This window comes from Rhinatrema bivittatum, chromosome 1 (assembly GCF_901001135.1).
Source record: "Rhinatrema bivittatum chromosome 1, aRhiBiv1.1, whole genome shotgun sequence".
In the NCBI taxonomy this organism is placed as follows: domain Eukaryota; kingdom Metazoa; phylum Chordata; class Amphibia; order Gymnophiona; family Rhinatrematidae; genus Rhinatrema; species Rhinatrema bivittatum.
In genome coordinates this window covers 716,409,704-716,437,126 of record NC_042615.1, presented here as the reverse complement: position 1 = coordinate 716,437,126, position 27,423 = coordinate 716,409,704, and positions in this window count along the sequence as shown.

Here is a 27,423-nt window from a genome sequence, read left to right as displayed (position 1 = left end):
TCAATGCCAAGAAGTGCAAAGTCATGCATATGGGGAGTGGAAATCCGAATGAACTGTACTCGATGGGGGGGGAAAGGCTGATGTGCACGGAGCAGGAGAGGGACCTTGGGGGTGATAGTGTCTAATGATGTGAAGACAGCAAAACAATGCGACAAGGCGATAGCAAAGCCAGAAGAATGCTGGGCTGCATAGAGAGAGGAATATCAAGTAAGAAAAGGGAAGTGATTATTCCCTTGTACAGGTCCTTGGTGAGGCCTCACCTGGAGTACTGTGTTCAGTTCTGGAGACCGTATCTACAAAAAGACAAAGACAAGATGGAAGCGGTACAGAGAAGGGCGACCAGGAAGGTGGAGGATCTTCATAGGATGACGTACGAGGAGAGATTGAAGAATCTAAATATGTACACCCTGGAGGAGAGGAGGAGCAGAGGTGATATGATACAGACTTTCAGATACTTGAAAGGTTTTAATGATCCAAAAACAACAACAAACCTCTTCCGTAAGAAAATAATCAGCAGAACCAGGGGTCACGATTTGAGGCTCCAGGGAGGAAGATTCAGAACCAATGTCAGGAAGTATTTCTTCACGGAGAGGGTGGTGGATGCCTGGAATGCCCTTCCGGAGGAAGTGGTGAAGACCAGAACTGTGAAAGACTTCAAAGGGGCGTGGGATAAACACTGCGGATCCATAAAGTCAAGAGGCCGCCAATGAAGAGTGGGTGACTCGCCAGAATGATGGCTATTGACACAATACCCTTATTAAATAAACATACACATGCTTACTGTGACTCCTACATCGCTCTAAGCTTCAACAGCAAGAGGTAATGGAAAAAAGGATTTGCACTCACAAAGAGGGGAGTAGCTGGCTTGTTACGGCGGTTACTACCCCAAACCAAATATGCCTGATACTTCACTTTCAATGCATATACAGCATAGCTCTCTGCTTCAATGACAGGGGAGAAGAATAACTGATACTTCACACATCCAGCAGCGCTCTCTGCTACAACGGCAAGGGAGAAGAAAAAGGGTTCGCACTCAAAACGCGGGGAGTAGCTGGCTTGTTACGGCGGATACTACCCCAAACCAAATGTGCCTGATACTTCACTTTCCATGCATATCCAGCATGGTTCTCTGCTGCATCGGCATGGGAGAAAGACTGATACATCACGCATTTCCAGCATAGCTCTCTGCTTCAACGGCAGGGGAAAAAAAAAATAAACAAACAAACAACAAACAACGGCAGGGGGAAAAAAAAAACAAAAACAAAAAACTGATGCTTCACGCATATCCTGCATAGCTTCAACGACAGGGGTGAAGAAAAAAGGATTCGCAATCACAAAGCGAGGAGTAGCTGGCTTGTTACGGCGGTTACTACCCCAAACCAAATGTGCCTGATACTTCACTTTCAATGCATATCCAGCATGGCTCTCTGCTTCTACAGCAGGGGAGAAGAAAAAAAAAACCAACAAGAGCTGTACAACATAGTCTAGGTAAAACAAATAAGCATGGGTGGTAGCTTGCTTATCGCGGCGGTTACTGCCCCTACTATCCCTAACTAATCAAGCTAGATATTTCACTTGCATGCAGCTCCATCACTGCTCTCTACATTAATGGTGGGGGTGGAAGGGGAATAGAACAAGGAGCTAAGAGTAACAGATAAGAATGAGAGAAAAAATGTGTGAGGCTTGCTGGGCAGACTGGATGGGCCATTCGGTCTTCTTCTGCCGTCATTTCATTTCTATGTTTGCTCGCATGCCCAATAAGCATGTTTATGGGTGCACACATGCTCCTTTTAAAATTTAGCTGACAGTGTATAAGACATTCCCCTCAGAATACTTTAAAGGACCAGCCACAGTTTTCTGGCCCAGTCCTCTTTAACAGCAAGGGATTCTAGGCTAGGGAGGATCCATAAAACCTTGGATAATAAGGCAAGGCCTAGAAGGCCAAAGAAAAGGCAGGAAGCTAGCCTAAGCAAGAACTTTGTATATTGCACTGCTGTAAGACTGCTGAGATAAGCAGCCTCTAAGCTGTACTTTGTTTAGCTTGTAAATAAATAGTTTGTTTGTATGGAATCAGCCGGCGTTTGTCCTCCTTTTTGTATTCCGGGCTGCTTCCCAACTTGTGGCCACATCTGAGTGACCACACCTTCTTATCCCTTACTCACGCAAACACATTAAACTTCTCTCTCTATACTCTCTTTTACCATTCCTTCCCCCAACCCCACTATCCTGTCAATCCAGGCTTGTTCAGAGGACAGCAGTGATGATGCGAGCCCTTAGACCTCTTCCTCATCCTATGCTACCCTGGGCCAGAATGAAATATTTTAAATTACACGGGACACTACAGCAAGAGGAAGTGGCCCAAACTACAATGCCGCTACTGCTGGTCTTCAGTCAACCTCATATCAGAACTGGATGGGGAAGGGGGTCAGATGCACAAGGAATCCTGGGTGAAGGGAGGAGCCCCTCAGCAGAGTATAAGAACTCAGGGCCCACAAGGGATAGCTAGACCCCGGGGAGCAGGCAGGAACCCAACCTATGCCAAGACCTGCTATGTTTGATGTCTGTATGGTACCTGAGCTTTAAGGTGAACTGCATCATTTGTTTGATTTTTGCTTTTCACTGAACATAAGGAAACAGCCAGAATCTACCCTCCTTATTCCTTCTGGCTGTTTCCCAAGCCGCTATCATTCAAGTTACCACACTGCCCTTTAGAAAGGGCAGAATTACAACTTTGTCCATCACCACCCCACTCTTATTTTACAATAGAGGTAATAAGGGGAGAAATTATGGAATGCTGCTGACAGTGATCTTTCTTCTGTATATTCTTCCTGTATATTTATTCCTGTATATTCTTCCTGTATATTTTCAGGAATGCATTTTCCAACATTCAGTATATCATGAAGTCTTTCACTGCAGAGGTAGAACAATGTTACTTGATTTTATTGGTATTAGGTGGTATTAAAAAAAAACAAAAAACTATTGTAACTGTATAACTCTAATTTGCACAGCACACATCACTAATATTGTGGCTCTCTAAATACATTTTCCCCTCCTGTTGCAATATGGCAGATTCTACCTAACTCTCTGGCGTTATCCTTGCTTCCCAGTGGCTGAGGACTGTCTGTACTTGTTCCACGCTTTCTTGAATTCTGATACTGATTTTCCTCCATCACCTCTGGGGTGGGTGTGTATAATTTCTATACACCCCAGCTGTGTTGTAAAGTACATGATATGAAGCATGACTGATGTTGACCACATGCAAATATGGGGAGGGAGGGGGGGGGGGACGCAAATAGTCCAGAGTGCTCTGTCTTAATAATAAAATTGATCTGTACATGTTTTCTTTCACCAATTTCTTACTGTGTTTTGACATTTAGGAAAGTCTGACTTGATGCAAAATTTATATGCATTGAAGTAGTTTGCAGTTTTGAAATTACTTAGTTCTGACGATCCATCAACCAATTGGATGTGTCCATTTTAAATTAGCATGCAAATAGACCTCCAGAATAACAGCACATTATAACTTATGTTTACGCTGATGGTGAAATATTAGGTTATAGATACTTCTTGGGAGAGATGCAGTGTCCTGCTGATATTCTGCTCACCACTGAAATGGAAAATAAGATTGATTTGCCTCAGTTGCTTCTCTTGCCGCAAACAAATTAATGAGCATATGAAAATGTCTGCTCATACCAATTTCTCTGTTTGCCAAAAAAATCTTTCAAATTTCTACTTAGACATCTCATTCTCTTTCTGTATTATACTTTCTTCATAAATGCACCCATAGTCATCACTGTAGGTCCCATTCACTAAATGTTAGCGAGTTTGCAAAGGTCATGTAGCACGTACAAAAAAAAGCATGCTATGCAAGAATGTCTTAGTTTGCATGCTGAATTGGCACCTCTACATGTTCCTGGATGCACGTTAAAATTAGTATGTATTTGCATTTAAAGGAGGTGTCATTTACACAAAATAGCATGGTATGCCTTCTTTCACATGCTATTTGAAGCTTGACCACAAAGGACTAAAATTTAATACCTGTCTTGGAGCAGGTGTTACATTTTTTTCTTTACATACGTGCATGCTACTTTTTGAAATCCCCCAGTGCTTACAGACCCAAAGAGAATGGGGCAATTAGCTTGTAAGATTTCATCGTCCTCTACTCCCTCCATTAAGGTTTGCCCCCGTAAAAAAAAAAAAAAAAAAGTGATCCCAATTCTCCCAAAACTGATTCAACCTCCCTCACCCCAGCAAACCAGGATCCCAACTCAAAGCAGCACCTCCATAGGACAGCCCTCCAAATTCTCTGCAAAACCTCCAGAATGAGTGCTTACTATTCATCTATGGGGTGTTGCAATGGAAGGCCAGTGCCATCTTGTGCTCCTACCATGTGACAGGGGCCGACCAATGGCACCAGTAGCCCTGTGACATAGTAAGGGCAAAGGCTATTGCACCATTTTGATTACTGGCAGCCGACGCCCCCCCCCCCCCCCAAGACTTGCCAAAAGTCCCTGGTGGTCCAGCAGGGGTCCGGGAGCCATCTCCTGCACTCAGGCCGTCGGCTGCCAGTAATCAAAATGGCGCCGATAGCCTTTGCCCTTTGTCACAGGGGCTATCGGCGCCATTTTGAATACCAGCAGCCGATGGTGTGAGTGCAGTAGATGGCTCCCGGATCCCCGCTGGTCCACCAGGGAGTTTTGGTAAGTCTTGGGGGGGGGGTCAGGAGGGTGGGGGTTTTGTTGAAATTCGCTCCCGTAGATAGCTAAATAATTCGGTGAAGTTTCGTTGTATTCGTGGGAATCGCGATACGTTTCGCTTCCCCATGAATACAACGAATATAGCCCTATACATTGCGGATTGCCAAAATGTTGCAAACAAATGCATACCCCTACCGTATCTGGCAGTAGTCCCCACATATAGAAGCCTGTAAAGCTCATACACTAGCTACAAAGGCCTGCCTTAGGATGTTTTCCATTTTCCTATCCTGTTGATCCTTCAATGCTGAACCCCCTTCCACTGGTATAGTGGACTTAAGGGTGACTGCTGATACTAAGGTGTCCACCTTAGGGAATATTAAGAGGGATTATTTTCTATCTTGTGGTAGCAGATACATTTTCTCAAGTATCTTGGTCCCTTTCAATGGACCTTAAGTAGATTTGCATTTTTTTCGGGTAGTGTGCAAGGGGTCTCCTCATTTCCTATAGGAGAGGACCCCCATCCACACCATCCTCCCTCTTGAGGTCTGATATCCAGTGGGCTGCTAGGGTATTCATAATTAGGGCTGCAGTTCCTCCTTAAACAGGCGCATTACAGCTGAATCCCCTTCCTTATCAGAGAATCGCTCTTGTTCCTCAGAGGAATCTAAGTCTGGCCATGGGGAGCTCCCTCTGGATTCATGAGTCCATGAGGATCAGCCTGAGCTTCCAGTGACTGCCCTAGCCCTGTTCTGAGGAGTATCTTGCCTTGCTGCGACAGCTGGTTGGGTAATCCTTGGTCATTTTGCATGGCCTGATAGGCTTAATAATTTGGTAAGAGAAAATCAGTTAAGAAGGCCCTTGAGGGTCGCATTTGCCTCTCTAGCTTTCCCGTTTGTTACCTGAAGAAGCCCCTGAGGGTCAGGATTGTCACCTAACTGCAGGAAATTTGCATCTTTCTGCCCTCCATCCTCATTGCACGTAGGGATATCCACCACTATTTGCTCTATGGGGGAGGGGAGTGGGAGCTGGCTCCTCCATTTCTGGGTCTGCATCACAGAGGGTAGAGGGAAACCGCTACTGTGGGGACTCTCTTAGAACCACAGGCTGGGCATCTCCTCCCTCTCAGCATGCTGCTAGCCTTTCCTGCTTCTGCAAAGATTGATGTGCAGCTAATTAATGTGCGCACATGAGCATGGGGGATCCAGCCCCCACCTCCTTGGCCTCCTGACTTTGATGTTACCCTTGCACAGGCCCCCTCCCGGCACCCTCACTCACCGCATTTCTGCCTCAGGCCGACCTTGGGTGCAAGTGCAATCCCTCTCCTGCTGCTAACTTCGGTCCTGCGGTGCTTCCCTGCTTTTGTTTTTACTTACTCATATGCAGGAAGAGGCGGAAAGAGAGAGAGGCTGAAGGAAGAGTCAGGGTGAGATCCTTGATATCCACAGTTCCCATCTCCCCACAGGGAGGGGGGGGGGGGGGATTTTCCTTATCAGGGCAGCCGATCCAGGCTCCGCAAGGACTTGGAGCACATCAGACAGCACCAGGAATCCCAGGAGGTAATGCTATTGGGAAAGGCCCAGAGGGACTACCATGGGAGCTGGGAGGATCTTACATAAAATAACAGTTGAGCAGCACTTGTCCACACCTGCTGTGAAATAGAGAACTACTGTGGGCTGCCTTCAACCAGGCCTCCCTTACAGGGAATGTGACATCACATGTGTCTCCAACCATGTGCCCTTATAGGGAATGTGACATCACACCAAAGAATCAGGAGGTGTGTGGTCTGTCTCCACCGGGTGTGTCTCCAACCATGTGCCCTTATAGGGAATGTGACATCACACCAAAGAATCAGGAGGTGTGTGGTCGGTCTCCACCGGGTGTGGAGAGGGGAATTCCCCATAGTGAAGACTGATCTAGCAGGGGAATTAGGAAAGGATGAAGAGACATGCCTATCAAGTGTGTTCCTTTTCAAAAATGCAGTTTTTGAACACACTTCCAAAAATGCCCTCCTCTGGAACGCCTCTTTTCTTTGCAGTCAATATCACATGGGTTATGAAAGAACATACATACTTTTGGTTGGCTAAATATCCACGTACCGGGCTATGGCTGCCTTAGAGTCTACAGCAATGCTAGCAGTGTTGCTGTCAGTGCAAGGGTAGATGCTAAGTTGGGAGGATGGAAAGATTGGCTTAGTTATGCAAATGCTTGGGGTGAAGAGGCAGGCTTCTGGGAGTGGGAGTAGGAAATCAGAGGGGAGCCTTCAGACACAGATTAAAAAAAAAATCTTTGGGAGACAGAAGCAGGGATAGGAGGGGGTATGAACCTTGTTTTTTTTTTTTTTTTTTAACTTTTGCTGTGCCAGAGCAAGGATTGGAGGGTCTGTCAGCCCTGCAATTTAATTGTGTTTTGGGAGAGAACTCTGATTTTCAGTAGTAGTAGCTAAGTTTAGGAGCTTTAGTTTTAGGCACCTTCAATTTTAATTTAGGATCCTATATTCAGCTGGAGTTTTAGGTGCCTAAAAACAGCTGGATATAGGAATCTAGATTAGACCCCTAAATAAAGCCCCTAAATCAAGGTTCCTAGCACTTTTTTAAAAACCGGGCTCTATGTATGTAAATTCTCTCATCAAACCTATGCGCACTAAATAGTAGGTATAACTGTTTACATAACTTTGCCAGGATAATTTTCAAAGCAGACTTATGCACATAAGTCTATTTTGAAAATTGGTGCAACTTATGTGCACATTTGCTTGCTAACTTGTGTGCATGTTACAGAATTACCTCCATAAGCACAGTTCCTTCCCTGTGGACGCAGAATTTGAAATACATGTAGGAGATGACATAAATGGGCTGAATGGCTAGCTACTTACAGATTCTGCAATAAATATATTGCACTTTATATTCACAAATCTCACACTTCTTTATTGCAATGCAGTGAACATATGCTTTGAGTTTCTGTTTCATGCTGCTTCTCCCATGGCATCCTGTGAGGTTTTAGGAGTGCCCGGTAGCATATAGCTCAGCTGCTATCTGATTGATCACTATTTCTGTTTAAAGCAGGGCAAATAGGAAAGAAAAAGATAAAAGCTATATATTAAAAAAATTACTTTTGCAGTGTTGTTTACTGGGTTGACAGTTAACTGATTTTCCAAACAAAATTTGCAGTCCACCATAGCATTATGCATACTTATTGGCAGTCATAGTTGGAGACATATCCAGGTTACTTGTTCTGTGCATACTCAGCAGCATCTTTCAAGGCAAGCTCTTTGAAAACTTAACCGTCTTTACTTTTCCATTTAGTTTTTATCTGCCTCTGGTCGAAAACTAATAACCCATATTTCTAGATGCAAAAGGGAGAGCCACTGAGCTAACGGTTCACTCCTTGTTACTGTGCCGGATTCATGAAGCAGAGAACCTATTACCGCTGTTGGTAATGGAAAAGGCATTCAGTGAATAATCATTGCAGAAATCAATTCTAAGCATGAATTATTTAAGCAAGATGAAAAAAAAAGTAAGGGCTTTAAAAACATTTGTGGCATAAACAAAGCTACAGGTGCAGTTACACACGGAAGCTATAAATCACAGCAAGAGGAAAGACCATTAGAACAGTAGGCTCAGTGCTATGCAGTGTATTTCCTTCTATCCACTTCTGCAATAAATCTACCCCAATAGAAAAGTTATTATCCACAGTCAATAAAAGATGGTGTAAGATAAGATCATGAAAAAAAACTCCCAAAAATATAATTAGTATTCTTTTTTAATGACAGATTTAGAAATGGTAGCTATACTGTGCACAGTACTAGGAGATGATAGTATTTCTTCATCATTTTATTCTACTAAGAGGTCCATATTCAGACAAATTTAGCTGGATAGCTCACAAGTAATCTTGCTAAATGATCACATGAATATTTTGGGCACATATCCAATTAAACTTTAGATAGATAACATAGGGGCATTACAGGGGTGTTTCTGAAAAAGAGTTATGTTAGCTGGATAACATATCTGGCTAACTCTGGTTCATGCAAGAGAGCTGCCTTAAAGTTAGTTGGATAAACTTGGCAATATATCTTTAAGATATCCGGCTAGATTCAATAGTACAGCTTCACCACTGAATATTCCTCCAAAGATAGTCGGATACGTTTATTTGGCCAGTGACTGAATATGGACCTCTAAATTTATTGGGAAGGTACTCCGCAATGGCATATATTTGGTTTCATCCAAATAGTAAGTGTTGTAAAAGGCAAACTGAATTCAGCAGAGCAGGAAAAAAATATTAATTATTAAACTTTTATCCCACTTATAAAAAGTCATCCAAGTGGTGATAGAAATGAAAAACATGTATAAAATTGCTTACTTGCATAAATACTAAATAGTGACATAAATATTGAGGGTGAAGGGGATGTGCAAAAGGCACAGCACCATAGACTCTCCACAGTTACACCCTCTGCTCTGTCCCTGACCTAGCCCACCAGGGATTAGTCACTCGCACACTTACATGGTGTTCATTTGCATCCCAGAGTCCTCCACCCTGATTCAATATTGCTACCATCATTCCTAAGGCTCTGAAAAACAAAGCACCTCTGTGCATTAGTATAATAGTACAGATTTATTATCTTCCCATGCACTTTGTCCTAGAAATCAGGGTCTTCTTGAACTTCTATTCCCCCACAGCTAGTTCACCAGATTGAAGTTTGGAAGAGCGTGTTCTTGGTTGCTGGTATGGTGTTTTGGAACTCGCTTCCCATACAATTGCAGGCTATTAAGTGTCACAAATCATTGAAAAACCAACTAAAGGCATATTTGTTTAGACAAGCATTTGAGCTAGATATATATAATGCCAATCTGTGTACTTCTGAGTGTCACAAATCTAACAACTAAAGGCATATTTATTCATGGAAATATCTGGGGTAGATTCATATCTATGTAGAAAAGTAAAGCTCTGGTTTGTTCATGAAGACTGCAGGACGTTAAGTGTTCACTGTTAGTGACTTCTGTTCATGGCTTATGTTTAGTGACTGCTACGAACAGTGGCGTGAACAGGAAACAAGTATTTTAAATAAATAAATAAAATGTATTTCTGCACAGAACAGAAAGAACTTTTTTTTGTCTCTCGTTTTGCCACATAGCTCTATTATCTTCTAAGACAGTGGTTCTCAAGCTGCTGCTGGAGTATCTCCAAACTAGTCTGATTTCCAGGATATCCCTAATAAATATCCATGAAATAGATCTGCATGCAGAGGAGGGAAAATGAGATTAGTTATGGGGTACTTCAGCATCAGCTAGAGAAATGCTGTTCTAGGGGAAGAAAATGTGAAATTCATTTTGGGAGCTGAAACATGCTGCCTAGTAGTTTACTTTTTGCTTTGTTGTATTTCATTGGAAGGCAATATGAAAAAAAGTGTCAGAAATGTGATTTTAAAAGATCCTACTTTGGAACTGTTTCTCTCTACTTTTAAAGAGTGTTTACACTGGTGATAGCAGCTCTTATCTTTAGAAAAGCAACTTGCCCAACCATTCCTGTTACACATACCTACCAGCAGCATACACATGAATCACACATGCTCCTCCCTGTAATGCATTCCACATCTTAACCACCTCTAAAGATATGCTTTATCTCTACCTACACTGCACACAAGCACGCCTACCTCTACACTAATGTCCATCAATTGTGATCATATACCATTAAGCCAATACAAATACAAAATAGGATACAGGCAGAATTGTGTGGTCAGGTACCATCCAGCAAGGTAATAGGGAGAAGGTAAGGAATAGATACAGGACAACAACCTAATGATACCACAGCCCACAGTAGTGAGATTGGAACAATTAGGCTACAACATCCCAGAAATCAACACCAGGTTTGTTGTGGCCAGGCTCTATCCATCAAGACCACAGAAACACAGCATATTATTTGGAAATTGTTTAGTTTATTAAAAAGCTTGTTGGTAAGGGGCCTGGGGTGGGGTGGGGGGCTAAATATGTGAACTTGATTGCTTATGTATCCAGTATGTTAAAGAATCAACGAAGAATGCAACAAAAATTGACTCAGAGAATTAGCAATATCTTACAATCAATTAAGCTTGTATGAGTGACAGCTAGGATATAAAAAGCTTTTTAAAGTCCATGCAATTTTTCCATAGTCATAGTACTGTTCAAAATTTTATGACTGAAGCTAATTTCTGTGATATATCTTCCAGTGCTAAATCCAGTCTATTTTTCTGCAAATACAATATCTCTTTGTTGCTTGAGCTTGTTTAGTATTATTCTGTATAACTCTATTAGAGTTTAAACAAATATAAGAGAAATAATAAAAATAACCAATTGCACATTGAAGTAATTAACAAAAACAAGAAAAAAAGTCAAAGGCAACCATCTTATCTTGAAAATCATAAATTTAGACAACATAATGGGGAGTCTATTCAAAATGGAGAGACGAAAAAGGTCTGAAACAAGGATACTATTTATCATCCAACCTATGGAATTGGGCAAGTTGCAAATATGGTTTCAGATGGTAATCTAACTTGAAAAATTTCTCTAAATGATCTGGGTGAATAAAAAACACATTGTTACCTTGATATTTAATTAGACATTTGCACGGGAAACTTAAAGGAAAGAAATCACTGAGAGCCAAAACTCTAGGATTCTTCAAAAGAAAAATGTTTCACCTTTCATGAGTTTCCTTTGTAATATCTGGGAAGTATTATTTTAAGAAATGCCTTAATTGGATGACTGATGAGATTAAAATATGGATATAGAGGTATAAATTAACTTTTTTTTCCATAAAAATTATTACTAATTATTAGAGATGTGAATCGTGTGCCCGATCGTCTTAACGATCGGGTTCGGCTGGAGGGAGAAAAAAATCTGATCGCTGGAGATGTGAATCGGAATCGGTTCCGATTCATATCGTTAATTTTTTTTTAGTGAGGCCCGACCCTTTAAAATTGACCCCTTGCCTTCCCCCACCCCCCCCAAAACATTTTACGAGTACCTGGTGGTCCAGTGGGGGCGCGGGGACCGATCTCCCGCTCTCGGGCCATCGGCGCCATTTTGACTGCCACTCAAAAATGGCGCCGATGGCCCGATTAAAAAAAAACCCACCCGACCCTTTAAAGATGACCCCTTAACTTCTCCCACCCTCCCGATCCCCGTAAAACATTTTTAAATTACCTGGTGCTCTAGTGGTGGTCCCGGGAGCGATCTCCCATTCTCGGGCCGTCGGCTGCCACTCATAAAGATGGCGCCGATGGCCCTTTGCCCTTACCATGTGACAGGGTATCCGTGCCATTGGCTGGCCCCTGTCACATGGTAGGAGCACTGGATGGCCCGCGCCATCTTTAAATCGTCTGTTTGCAATTTCCAAAAGTATGTCTTGCACATCAGCGCTCATCGGCATACATTGACTCTACAATCAGTCACAACAATTAAACAAGTAACAGATAGAACCATAACTAATGTAATAAGCTATTTGCAGTTTTGCTTTACTGGCCATGTGTACATAACACATGCATGGCTTTGTCTTTACAGTTTGACAGAATAATAGGCTATTGTGAGTCCTTGGATGCTTTATGCCACTTTTTTTTGCCAGATTAATAGTCTTGATGCATTGTCCTGCCTTCATCTTTCTGATGATGTCTACCCACCAGTTTCATTAGAAGTGATTAGAAAATCCCAATTTGGGAGCCCTAAACAGGCAGCATTGCTTCCTTCATTGACTACAAAGGAAAACAAAACTTTTTTTTATTTGAAACTAATGAAATGAATGGAGGTTCCCTATGAAATGAATGAATGAACAAACTGAAATGAACATTTTTCCTCTGTACAGCCCTGTTAAGTACCAGACAGGATGAAAAGTGTTTAGCTTAGTTCTCGGTCTCTAGTGTGTGCTTGATGTTTGATTCAGATTTTCTATTTTATGATAAGAGGTAAACTGTGATTTCTTCATTATTATGTATTATTTATTTATGAACATTTCATATCCTGCCTTTTCCCAAAGTTGGTCTCAAGGCGGATTAAAATAAATTTAAATGAACAGAGCCATTAGAACAGCTTACAATCGAATAAGAATTTGCATTTAACATAGCATTGGTACTCTGCATAGGAAAACCCATTTGATTTGATGTATTTGATTTAGTTTCAAGGTCCAATTGTATTCCTGTTGTATATAATTCTGTCCCTCATTGGGAGTTCAGAAACTGCCGTGATTGTCTACAGAACGATGGTACATAAATATAAATAAATAAATAAGATTGACCAAAGATTTATTATTTTTTATTTGTATTTAACCTTTCAAAAACTTCAAAGCAGATTATATTCAGGTACAGATGTAGATTTTAGGGGAAGAACTAGCTGAAAAAACATGTCTTGGCTTTTTTTTGTTTTTTTTTTACTGAACTTAAGGTAGCATGGCTCCATGTGATCATTGCTTTTACATTTTCAGTGATGTACAGCTTTGGCAGTCATATTGGTCTTTGAAAAAACTAGAGTCTTGCTAGGCTGTGATACATCCCTTTTGTGTATATTTTAAAAGATGTCATGATCTTTGTGTCAAAGGTCTTCATGCACAAGAGGTGAGCCTCTTTCAATGGAAAGGAAGCTCTAGAACAAAGGGTCTTTGGACAGGGGTGAAAGGGAGTGTTTTCAGAAGTAATGATAGGCAATATTTCTTTACAGAGAGAGTAATAGATGCATGGAATGGTCTCCTGGAGGAGGTAGTGGAGACAAAACTATTTGAAATCAAGAAAGCATGGGATAAACATGGGAGTATTGGGAATTGAAAAGCTAAATTAGTTGCGTGGACGGGCAGACTAGATAGGCCATATGGTCCTGGTTTTGTTCCCACTGGATCTGTGAACTCAAGTTCCAGGTCCTAGTTTCTAGGCTTTTTTTTTTTTTTTTACCTGGGATCTGATTTTCATTCACCAAAGCTAAAGAATAATTATTGCTTAAAATGTTTCTAAGCACCTGCACACTGCAAGTGGGGAAAAAGCAGGCAGAAAGCCTAGACTTGCTGCTGGGAGACCACACTTTTATACAACTTCAACTAGGAAAGCAGAGGAGGAAGGCTGGGCAGGATCTTCCTACGTAATGTTAGAGGTTAGAGACCAGAGGAGAGGAAAGCTGGAGACACTGGAAATTCTCCTCCTGTCTGAGTAAACTACTGTTAAGGTAAAACTCTACAGGCACCAAATTAAAAATATTTATTTGCTTCTCCAGAGTGAACCTATTGTAAGCTAGAACTGTCTGAGTCAGCTTTTGGAGGTGGGTAAGCTATGAGTTCACCTGAACTGAAGGTAAACTGCTGGCTGTTTACACCTGAGGCGTGTAGTAGCCATGGTTTAATTGTGGCGGCAGCCTGCACAGTCTGTCTCTACTGCCCGAGGCTTAGCCCAGAGAAAGCCCTGGGCATGGGAAGATGACTCTGTTTCCAAGAAAGAATGTTAAAAAGCAGGGAGAACACTAGACTGAATTGGTAGGCTTATTAGTCTGTTCCTTGTCTTGAAATAAGGTGTGACAAAAAGACTTGGATACAGATATATCTGGGGGCAGCCTTTTCAGGTCTTCTGGAATAAAACCCTGTTTTCCTGTAAAATCCCTAATCTGGTTTCAGGCCCCAGCAGACCCAACAGGCAGTTACAATGCCATTTTTGGGTGAATCACGGAAACATAGAATATGGCAGCAGATAAAGACCACAATGCACATTTTCCCTTCCTCTTTTAATGCTGCAGAATATACTTGGACTTCATATTTATTTCCACGTAAGAAAGGATCCTCTCTATGCCTAACCTGTACTCTCTTAAATTGATGCTGTTTTTGCCTCCCAGTACTTCCAATGGGAGGCTATTCCATGCATCCACCACTCATTCTCTGAAAAAACAAAAAAACAAAAGATTATTTACTTATGCTATCCCCGAGTTTATACCCTTTTATCCTCCTACTGTAGCTCTTTTTTTGTTTGTTTTTACAAACAAAAATGCTTGCTTTTTGTGCATTAATTATACCTTTGTTGTATTCAAATGCCTCTAACATATGCTCCCTTCCTCCTCTCCTCTGCAGTATACACATTTAGGTCTCACCTCATAGGGCTCATAGTAAAGATTTTTTTACCACTTTAGTAGCTCTCTGCTTGACTGCCTCAATCTTATTTACATATTTTTGGAGAAACTGCTTCTACAATTTGACACAATGCTCTAGTCTAGACTAGGTCTTATCAGTGATTTATACAGGCATCATTACTCTCTTTCTCCTGGTAATATCATTTCACATGCATCCTTCTTTCTTGCCAGTACCTTGCCATACTATTTTGCAACCTTGAGATAGATAAGTAGATATAATCACCCCAAGACTCTTTTCTTGCTGGGTGCACATCCCATATGATGTACTTCTTGAAATTCTGTCCCCTAATGCATGACATATACTTTTCTTCCCCATTAACTGAAGTTCTGTAATGATTAAGCTTGTTATGCAGCCTCCCCACTAGCAGAGGTCCTCATGAGCTTCCTTTGCTCTCACTCTATCCACCTTCTTCATGGGCCTATGATACAGTAGGGCCAGACCTATTTAGCTCTGCCTCTCTCACAACCAGGTGCCTTGTCATCAAGCCTATTCATCTCCTTGTTTGGCCCTGCCCTGTGGCCTTTGGGCCATCTAGCTCTGCCTTGCATAGCTTTATGACCTTCAGGCCTTCTAGCTCTGCCTTGCCTTTCCCTGTGGCCTTCGGGCCTTCTAGCTCCAGCCTTGTCTTGCCCTGTGGCTTCCAGGCCTTGTAACCTTTGGACCTTCTATGTTCTCTGTCCTGTCTTGTCCTGTCCAATCCAGTCTAGTCCTTGCCTTGCCATTGCCCAGTCCTTGTCCTTTCCAGTCTCAGGCCCTGTGCTTTTGTATCAAATCCTTGCCCTATTCTCTAGCACAAAGCCTTACCCTTGCCTTCTTTACTAGCCTGTGCCTCCAGTATTTCCAGTGCAGCCTTAGTCCTGCTGGCCACCAGAAGCCAAGGGCTCAACCTGTGGGGGAGGTGGCTGGTTTAGGCAGAAGGCCTTCCTCTGCCCTGCCTAGAAGTCCTGAGCTGTCCCCTGTGGGAATTCCCCAGTTCTAGCCAGACCACCAGTTATGACAGGTGCCAAATACTTGACCATTTCTCAAACACATTTAGATCATGCCTTATACTTTCTGTTGCAGCTGGAGTTGTAGAGGTATGTATCTTTTTCATAAAGAAAACCTTTCCTACAAGCCCCTCTGCAATATCATTTATGCACATATTCAATGAAACTGGGACCCAGGACAGATTCCTGAGGTTTTTCAATGATGATCCCCTCTAAAAACAATTTTCAATAGCTGAAAAGATAGAAAACTTTGTCCCCAGCAGCTAGTAATCCTATATAACTCTGTAAACGAGGGGGCTGACTCCTCCCATAATGCTACCTTTCTATTGTGTTTAATTATAAGTGGGTGCTCCATACAATCTAAGGTTCTTCCAGTGGTAAGGAGGAGAAAGTGGAGTGGATAGATTTGTAAATACACTTAGGTGGGCAAGCATTATTTACTATAATACTCCTAATGCTTCAATAAAGAGATATATTGCATAGATGATTAATACAGATGAAATCAGTACAGGTAACATCTACTAAAAAAAAGGATTTATTGAGTCATAAAAATCTTTAAAATTTGAGGCAAGGTTGTCTAAAGGATCTTAAAAGGTTAACACATATATAGTTTATAGAGTCCACAGAACTGTATGAAACTTGCAAGGTTTTAATTTTTTAACAATTAAAAATGATTCCACAAAAATGCAAGTGAAAAAATATATGTTCATACATAGGCCAACAAATAACATAGAAATTCTGAGCTATCTTATATAATCATTACATACTTGAAAAAAACATTTGAATGTTTTATCTGTAGTTTTAAAGTGAGTAATCCCAAAATGTGTAATATTGAAACATATTATGAAAAGAACTTATCTTGATAAATATCTAAAATGTATTACTGTTGATCTTCAATGCTCAGTTGGTATCTGTCGATAATGCTTCACTAAGATTTACAAAGCACAGCCCTCCTCCTACAAGGTGCCATGTTTTCCCTGGTATGGCTTCATCAGGGAGGATCTATTTCAGTGGTTCCCAATCGTTTTTGTTTTGTTGCACACTTGGCACAGGGGTTACTTCATTGTGGCACACCACCCACTTCCCCATCATCACTTTCTCTTCTCTTGCCTCTCCCCCTACCCCTTGGATCATCACCTTCCTCCTTCCATCTTCCCCCAGCATCATAATCATGCCTATCACCTGGTATCATCATCATCATCACCTTCCTTCTCCTACCATCTCTCCCCCCCTTGTATTATCACCTTCCCTCTCCCTCACTCCCTGGCATCCACATCAACTTCTCTCTCTACCTACTGCCTCCTGGTATTATCATCACCTTCACTTTCCTTCTACCCCTCTCCCTGACATCATCACCTTCCCTCTTCCACACCACCACCTTCCCTCTCCTACCAACTCTTTGCCCACCCTTGCATCATCACCTTCCCTTATCCTTCCACCTCTCTCCTACACCCCCTGGGCATCATCACCTTCTTACTCCACCTCCTCGCCCCTGATATCATCATCATTACTACCTTCCTTTTCCTTCTACCCCCCTCCTCCACTCCTTGGCGGCATCATCTCTCTCCCTCCTCCTCACCTCCAGCATCATCTTTTATCACTTTCCCTCTCCCCCACCGCTTGGCATCATAATCGCTTCCCTCTCCCTCTGCCCTTTCCCCCACCCCCAGGCATCATTACCACCTCTTCCCCAACCCCTCACATCATCATCACATTCCCTTTATTTCACCCCCCATCATCATCATCACCACCTTCCCTCTCCCTTTTCCCCCATCATCACCTTCCTTCTCCCCTGACATCATCTTCCCTCTGCCTTCACCCATCTCTCTCACTCTTTGGCACCAACATCATCTTCCCTCTCCCTCTGTCCCTTGGCATCATCACCTTCCCTCTTCCTCCACCCCTTTCCTTCACTCTCAGGCATCAATTTCCCTCTCTCTCTCCATCCCCTGGCATCATTGCTTTATCCTCCCTCTCCCTCCACTCCCCTATGCCAATCACCTTCTGTTCCCTTTCCCTTCAACCCTGGGATCACTTGCCCTCTCCCTCACTTCTTGGTATCATTTTTCCTCTCCCTAATCCTCTGGCATCATTACCTTCTCTCTCTCTCTATTTCTGTCCCCACTGACATCATCATCAGTCTTCTGTTTCCCTTATACCCTTGCATCAATTTCCCTCAATGTCACTCCCTGGCATCACCTTCCCACTCCTTTCACCTTTCCTCCCTACTCCCTTGAATAATCATCATCTACCCTCTCCCTCCACCCTTCTCCCCAACCCCTAGCATCATCAACTTCCCTGTCCCTCATTCTCCTTGCATCATCACCTTTCCTTCCCTCTACCCCCACACACTGTGGCACAGTCACCTGTCCCTTTCCTCACGCCAACCTCAATTCCTGAATAGCAAAATTCTGGGAGCAGGCTTACCAAGTGCTGCTTTTTCCTCCTCTGCTAACCTCCCTCTGTAATCTGAATTGCATGGGGCCAGCAGGCCTCACAAGCCTACAGAGCCCTGTGCAGTTTCTGTTGCATGGGAGAGCCAGCAGAGGGGAAGAAGGAGCAGCTGCTGATAAGTGTTGCTCCCTGATGCCCCCTGCTGGCAGGAGGACATTTTGCAGGCCAGGAGGGAAACAGGAAATGAGACTAGTTGCAGCACATCTGCATTTCAGCCACGGCACACCAATGGGAAACACTGATCTATTTCACGGATTCCATTGGACTAGCTTCCAACTAAGTGCAAATGTTTTTCCAATTTAAACTCTGAAAACAATGTGAACATAAAAGTTCATGCAAAAATCAAATGGCTTCATCTATATTGTCCAAAAAATCTCAATAAGCATGACTACATAAATTAAAATCAATTCCAAAATATCATGAGTACTTAGCTCTGTTTAAAAAAGGCCTTAACTATGGGTACTTCTGTTTATAGAGCTTCATCTTTAAAAGTTTGAAACATCCTGTTAGAGATTAAACATGAAACCCTGCAGCACTAGCATGAAACTATCACAGTAAACACTTAGAAGATCCTGCCCATATTTCATATTCTTTCCTGGATTTTGAATGGCCTTCCAATGGGCCAATAAACAGCTTGCCCCATCAAACTGTAAACCATTAGCATAATCCACAACTGAGACCCCCCCAGTATTACTCATTTTGGGATTATTCACTTTAAAACTATAGACTATTTATTCCATGATTTATAGTCTGCCATTTTACCAGGACCTGTTCTTGGCGGATTACAAGCATAATATTAATTAAAATACAAAGTAAAATCACATCAAACTTAAGTCATACAATAATTAAAAGCTTCATAAAACAGCTGTGTCTTTAAAACATTTCTAAAACACTTGTAATCTATTAGCTGTCATAGACCTATCGAATAAAACATGAAGTGTTTTTTCAAGTATTTAATTATATGTTAGCCCAATATTTCAATATTATCAGCCTCTATATCAGTGGTTCTCAACCCTGTCCTGGGGACCCCCCCCCAGCCAGTCGGGTTTTCATGATATCCACAATGAATATGCATGAGAGAAAATTTGCATACACTGCCTCCATAACATGCAAATTTTCTCTCATGCATATTCATTGTGGATATCATGAAAACCCGACTGGCTGGGGGGGTCCCCAGGACAGGGTTGAGAACCACTGCTCTATATGAACATATTTTTTCACTTGCATTTTTTATAATTATTTTTTATTTATTGTTAAAAAATTAAAACTGTATAAATTTTCATACAATTCTATGTACTCTGTACCTAAGCTATCCATTAGAACAAGAATTCAGTATTTCCCCATTATATTTTTTATTTTCTAAACACATAAAAGTTTGCTTTTATATTTTTCCAATTCTAGATGTTCAATGTATTAGACTAAGGAATTGTATTTCCTGCTTGTTCAACGTTCACTGTAAACCGGCCTGATTTGCATTTTATGCAAGAAGGTCGGTATATAAAAATTAAAAATAAATAAATAAATAAATAGTAACATAAGTTTTTAGTCACCAGTTTTCTCAGTTACCTTAAGAGTTATTGCCCTTTTTTAGGTTTGTACAGGCAAAATAATGTTTTGGTTTGTTTTTTCATTTTGGTGGTTTCTATTTTTCATGTTTCAGTTCATTTAATGTTTTTTTTTTTCCAATTCTTTTCCTGAACTGAAAAATAACTTTAAGAAAAACAAAACATCACAAAACAAACAAAAAAAGAAACAGGCTTCGCCAAAGCTTTTCAACCCTCTCTTACTCCCCAAGAAAGCCTTGGGGCATAGACCAATTCCAAATAGAACCTCCCTGGTCCCCTATGACCCCCATTCAAGTTTGCTGGGCCGGTAACTTCCCTGGCCTCCCCTTACCCCATCGATGGGGGTGAATAGCAAAGAAAGGGGCAAGAATGATGCCAGTTTGTTCCTGCCTTAACTAATTCCTTTAAAAAAATGGTGATGGCTACCATGAGGATTGTAGTGAAGTGAGCATGGGAGAAGCCAACAGTCATTCAGCAGCACAATAGAGAGGTTCCATTAAAGGCAAAAGTAATCCAGGTGCTTTAAATAAAGAGAACACTGAGTTGAGATTCTAAATTATAATTGTCAAGTGCTAGGAAAGATTTAAATATGAACAAAAAAACATACTTTGAACTGTCTCATAGTATGCAAATGCCCAAAGTGTAAAAAAATAAGATGGGCAAGTTAGAACATATAGCTGAATCAAGAGTTGACATAACTGGCATCTCATATACCTGGGGGAAGGAGGATAACCAATGGGACAATGCGATTTAGTAAATAAATTATATTTCAATGATAGGGTGGATCAAATTGGTGGTGGTGGGGGGGGGGGGGGGGGAGGGTGCGCTTTATGTTAAGGATGACAGAGTCAATCAAGAAAAAGTTCCTTCAGGAGACCAGATGCTCTGTGGAATCTTTATGGAATCAAATTCCATGAGTGAAGTGGAACGGATTAGCTGTGGGGGTAATACTACCATCTGCCTGGTGAGAATAAACAGAGACTATGAAATACTAACAGAATTTAGGGAAGCTAACAAATTAGTCAACAAAATAAAAATGGGAGATTTCATTACTTCAATATTCCAGTTGGGAATTATCTTCGACCTCATCCCTAGTGGAAAATAGGATTTGGTGCAGGTCATAACACAATCAAATTTGACTTAATAAATGGAGGAAGGACATTAAGGAAAACTACTACACTACATTTAACTTTCAAAAGGTAGACTATAATAAATTGAGGAAAAGAGACAAAAACTAAGGTGCAGCTGTAAAGGTTTTAAGAGTTTACATTAGGTGTGGACATTGCTTAAAAATATTTTGGGAGTGAAGACCAGATGTATTCCATGCATTATGAAAGGTGAAGGAAGGCTAAAAGACTGTGAAAGTGGCTATTGAAGCTAAAACCAAATGAAGAAATTAGGAAAAAGCCTAAGCACTTGGCAAGGTTGAGGCAAAATACTGATAAGGCAAGCAGAGAGAGAATTTGAATAGAAGCTTGTCGTAGAAGTAAATGCTCATAATAAAAGCATTTTTAAATATATTTGAAGCAGGAAGTCTGTGAAGGAGTCAACTGAACCATTGGACGATCAAGGGGTAAAAAGGGGCACTTACAGAAGACAAAGCCTCGCCTCCACCTCAAACTGGCTATTTCTGATGAGTGCGTAAAATAAATAATAATACATTCAAATTTGAAGCACAGTGAAAAGATTAAATTAATTCTTTGCTTTGGTGTTTGCTTTTTGCACTGCAACAGATATAAAGTTATCCAGCCTCATGCAGCCTTTTGCTTTATTCTTAACTGACTATATTCGAAAGAATATATCTAGATAAGTGGCCATGCTGACTTAAAAATAAATCTTTCTTGTGGGCCTTGCAGCTTAAATCATAGGTGCCCCCCCTCCACTACTCAATCAGAAAACAATGGGCCCTACTGGGCTGAGCCTCCTCACCCCCATAAATCCCACTGTTAACAGTTTAAAACTAAAACTGTCAACCACCCGTGTACTATCCTGGAAACCAATATACAAACACAAGGAAGTAAAAAGAGCATAAACCAAAATTATAGGTGAACACCCTAAGCATTACGTGTTAGCAAGTTGGGAAAAGAAGTGCAATTCCTCTCTAACTCAGAGGTATCCAAGTCCTCTCCATCATTTACCCATATTCTTAGGATTTTTTGTTGCATGTAAAAACCTTCACAAAATGTTACTACCCAGTCATTGCAAATGATTTTGACCCAGACAAATAGACCAACAAAATGCTCTGATGTCAGCTGATGTTTCAAAGAGCCTGCTCCAGGGGTAACTTTATCTTTAAGGTGTAGTTGCTCCAAAACCGGATCTCTCGATCTCTGCGAGAGCGTGCAGCAGGAAAAAAAATTTTGTTTGAAAATTAATTTTGTGGGGACCTAATTCCTTTCTTTAATTTCAAAACAAAAAAAAATTTTTTTTTTTTAGTTTGATTCATTTTCACTTGCCATTCAGTTCACCGTTGAAAGTATTTACAGGTAATTTCCAGCCTATATTGGGCTCCAGAATAGGGGTTTTCTAATCAATTGTCTTAAAACTTGTGGGAAGAAATCAACAGAAGGGGAAAAGGACTCCAAGGTACTTAGAAAAGCTGGCAAGACTGGATAGTGGCACAAAAAGTGGCCTGAATAGCCTACAACTCTGTTAAGGGGTAAAGAGGTACCAGCATTGGCAGAATTTCACCAAGTCACTGTGAGAAAAGCAAAGAAGCAAAAAAAGTGTGAAGAATAGCCTAAGGCTTTAAAAGAGGCCACCAGCAAGTGTCATGAACCCATGATGACACCTCAAGTGACAAACTGGCACCCAATGTGGTATTAGTATCATTAAGGGTGAACAAAGTAGAAAAGGTGTCAGAAAAATCTGCAAGGCAGCCATTGATAAAGAGGACAAGCAGTACAAAGTGTGGCTTGAAGACTCCAAAGCATCATGAGAGATGCAAAAGCAGCCTCCCCTCCCAACTGGCAAGGTGTTAAGTCTGGAGTCCAACAAGAAGCCAGTGTGGCAAAGAGAACTCTTAAGATGTAAGATCTGGGCATGGAAGAAAGGTTGAGTGGCAAAAATACCTGCAAGGTGCAGGGTGGAATTTTAGATTTTCTTATAGGATGGGCTTTCCAAATGAATATTTTATCACATTCAATACTTGGCAAAGGTTTCTCTAATGACTGTGTTTTGACACCCCAAAATAACAAACCAAGAATAAAGTAAGTGTGGAAAGAACACCTCAAGGCTTCAAAAGAGAGTACTAGCAACCGTGTCATGAACCCTTGATGGCATCTCAAGTGGCAAACTGGCACCCAAAGTGGCAATAGCATCAAAAAATAGCACACATTTTTGGGTTCTTGCTGCTTTGCCTTTCCCTATCCCTGGCAGGATTGATTCTGCCACTGGGATGTGAGGATTAAAATGATTTAATATTTTTTTAATGGTATCATAATGGCCACTGACTGTGCCAGTGCCACACTGATGTATATGTGTGGGCAACACGGAGACACTGCTGCATCGAGTGTCACACTGCTAGCACGACTTCTCTAACAATCAGGCCGATACAGAAAAATGCGCGGGAGAGCTGGCGAGCGCCCGCTCTCCCAGCACGCGCATAGGCCAGTATCCTGGGTGTGCGATTCAGGAGGGTGGCCTATGCAAATTAGGGCCCGCAGTAAAAGGAGTGGTGCCTGTCAGTGGGTTTGACAGCTGACGCTCAATTTTGCCGGCGTCGGTTCTCAAACCCGTTGATAGCCACGGGTTCGGAAAATGGAGGCCGGCATAATTGAGCGTCCGTCTTCCGACCCACAGGCCATGGGCCGATTTTTACTTTTTTTTTTTTTTACTTTTGGGGCCTCCGACTTAATATCGCTATGATATTAAGTCGGAGGGTGTACAGAAAAGCAGTTTTTTTTCTGCTTTTCTGTACACTTCCCTAGTGCCGGCCGAAATTAACACCAGCCTTTGGGCAGGCGTTAATTTCTGAAAGTAAAATGTGCGGCTTGGCTGCACATTTTACCTTCTGTATCGCACAGGAATAACTAATAGGGCCATCAACATGCATTTGCATGTTGCGGGTGCTATTAGTTTCGGGGGGTTGGGTACGCGTTTTTGACGCGCTGTTACCCCTTACTGTATAAGGGGTAAAGCTAGCGCGTCGAAAACGCACGTCCAAACCTCGGCCAACAGGTCTGAATGACAGGCTTTACAGCAAAGCCTGGTATGATTCAGTCTCTACAATGCCATCAATACTCCCCTTATACCCACTGCCCAAAATGCCCACTATCCAGAAAGAGACAAAATCAGTACCAACCTTGCAAGCAACTCAAATCTGCTTCCAGTCACCACAAAGCAAAAAAAAAAGGAATAGAAAGCAATACAAGTCTGATCTGAAACACAGAGCTTCAGATGCAGCACTCCCTTCACTGCTTTTTATTTTTGTGTGACTGACTGGCTGGCATAGTGTTAGACTTTAAAATAGGCAGCAGTAAAAATGTTGATTGGGAAATGTAAACCTTGTGCTCAGAGAGAGCTAAAATGGCAGATGCATCCAGACAATGCCTTCATATTCCATCACAGCAAAACTCTGACATGTTCAGTTTTCAAGATCATCACTACCATACCTGGTGCACTGCAACAGGTCTGATTGACAAATTGCTTGCTGTGATACATTATCCCTGTTGTCTCCTTGACAACACTTCCGTCCAACCCGGGCCTCCTGTATCAATTTGTAACTGTACAACTGTTACTCTCCCTATGATTTCTAAGAGTCAATTGACTATAATGGCTTATAGAAATCATTGAATTTCAAACAAATGAAACAAATAGGATTTGTTTAATTCATGGGGCCCCCCTCAATTCATTTTGGGGGTCCTATGAAAGAAACAAATTGGCCCCTATTCGTTTCATTTTTCTATTTCATTTTAAACCAATGCACGTGTCTAGTGCACATATGGGGCCCATGAGAATAAACTATCTTCTACATTCTGAATAATTTGCAGTACAGGAGAACCTCAAAGAGTATTACATTATTTATTCAAGGTAAATATTAAGGATTGAACTACTGCTCTAAAGTCTTGAGGAGATAATAGATTTAATACCGTCACAGTTTTTAATTTTAAAAAAGTGACCTGAACAGCAGCAGATGCCTGAGCTCAGAGGGGCGGATTTTAAAAGGCGCACGAATAGCCTACTTTTGTTTGCGCTCCAGGCGCAAACAAAAGTACGCTGGATTTTAGTAGATACGCGCGGAGCCGCGCATATCTGCTAAAAACCTGGATCGGCGCGCGCAAGGCTATGGATTTTGTATAGCCGGCGCGCACCGAGCCGCACAGCCTACCCCCGTTCCCTCCGAGGCCGCTCCGAAATCGGAGCGGCCTCGGAGGGAACTTTCCTTTGCCCTCCCCTCACCTTCCCCTACCTAACCCACCCGCCCGGCCCTGTCTAAACCCCCCCCTTACCTTTGTCGGGGGATTTACGCCTCCCGGAGGGAGGCGTAAATCCCCGCGCGCGAGCGGGCCTCCTGCGCGCCGGGCCGCGACCTGGGGGCGGGTACGGAGGGCGCGGCCACGCCCCCGGACCGCCCCGGGCTGTAGCCACGCCCCCGTACCCGCCCCCAAAACGCTGCCGACACGCCCCTGAAACGCCGCGACGACCGGGCCCGCCCCCGACACGCCCCCGACACGTCCCCCTCGGAGAACCCCGGGACTTACGCGAGTCCCGGGGCTCTGCGTGCGCCGGGAGGCCTATGTAAAATAGGCTTCCCGGCGCGCAGGGCCCTGCTCGCGTAAATCCGCCCGGTTTTGGGCGGATTTACGCGAGCAGGGCTCTGAAAATCCGCCCCAATCCATAGCCTTGCGCGCGCCGATCCAGGTTTTTAGCAGATACGCGCGGCTCCGCGCGTATCTACTAAAATCCAGCGTACTTTTGTTTGCGCCTGGAGCGCAAACAAAAGTAGGCTATTCGCGCGCCTTTTAAAATCCGCCCCCATGTGTTTATGCACTAGGAATCTGACAAGCCAGTTCAAAGACATGTAAGGTGCAGGATCTGTACTGAATCACAATTTCCTGAATATTTTGTTTACATCCTGAATTGTTAGCAAGCAGTATGTAACCATGGTACATTTATGATGGTCTCTATTTAGGAAAAGAGAACAATTCATTTGTAACTGCATGTGTGGGACCAATATAGCAATTAGCAGTAGACTGTTTTTCAAGCAATAGATCTGTAATGATTTTTTTTTTTTTTAGTTTTATTGCTTAAATTCTCACTAAACACACTTTTCAATAACATTGCTGAACAGCTCTAAAATAAGGAAAGAAAAAAAAAAAGAGAATATTCAAAACATAAAACTTGTGCCTAATAAAAAGCACAGCAAATCCACATTTCAGATTATGCATTAATGGAACCAGAATGTGTATTGTGGAGCAGTGGTGCCCAACCTTTTTTGGATGTGCAAACTTCTAATCAACCCACAAAAAGCATCCAGCCCCCACACTCTTAACTATCTCCACAAAGCCTGTCCCATTAGCCTTCCCTTTCCCACCAGCCTCCCCCCCTCTCTTTCTCTACCCTAACCCTCCATCAGTGTTTCTCTTTCTCCAGCCAAGCCTGCCCCTACCAGCCTCTCTTTTCTGCCCCCCCCCCCCCCATTCAACCTAAGTCACTAGTGTGTGTGTGTGTCTCTCTCTCTCTTGCCTGCCTGACTAGTCTCTTCCCCTAGCCTTGCCCGTCCCCAACAGTGTCTCTCCTTCAGCCTGACTCACCAGTTTCTAATCCCTAGCCTGTTGCCACCAGTCTCTCTCCTTCTCCCCTGCCTTTCGCTACCAGCCTCTCTCTCACCCCAACCCCAATTCATCTCCATCAGACTTTTTCCCAGATACATCCACCAGTTTCTCTCCCCAATCCATCCCCCAGCCTCTCTCTGCTCCCTGCCCAGTCTCACTACGTCTCCCCCTTGCTCTTCCATTCTCCCATCCTTAGCCCCAAGCACTTCAGATTTCTCCCCTTAACCCTCCTCTCTATCTCTACCTAATTCCCAGCCTCATCATTCCCTTTCTTCCCCCTCCAGAGCCCCCCGCTGATCAGTTTCTCTCTCACCATGACCCTCCCTCAGTCTCTCTTTCTCTCCCTTTCCTCAACCATTGCTGCTTTTCCTGCCCTCATGGGCTGCCATTGGTCCTGCTGCCATCTCCACTCCAGCTTCAGGCCTACCCCCACAGTGCCTGCTGCTGCTGCTGCTCCTTCTGGACTTTGTGGCTACCAGCAATCTGCAGTGGCTCTGCTTCTTACAAATATACTTCTTTCTGACTCAGAACAACTGGAAGGATTCTTACAAAATAGAATGATATCAGATGTATTAAGGCCTTCAGGATCAGTCACTTAATGTGCAGTTGAGACAGTATGTACTGCTAATAATTAATATTGCCTGCAATACATTCTTTTTTTGTTCTGTTTTTCTTTTTTCCTTATTTGGATATTGTCCAAATTTTGGGTCTAAGTTTATAAATGAATGTTTTCTTATTTATTCTTCTTACTTATTTCTTACATAAGAACATAAGATATGCCATACTGGATCAGACAAAGGGTCCATCAAGCCCAGTATCCTGTCTCCAA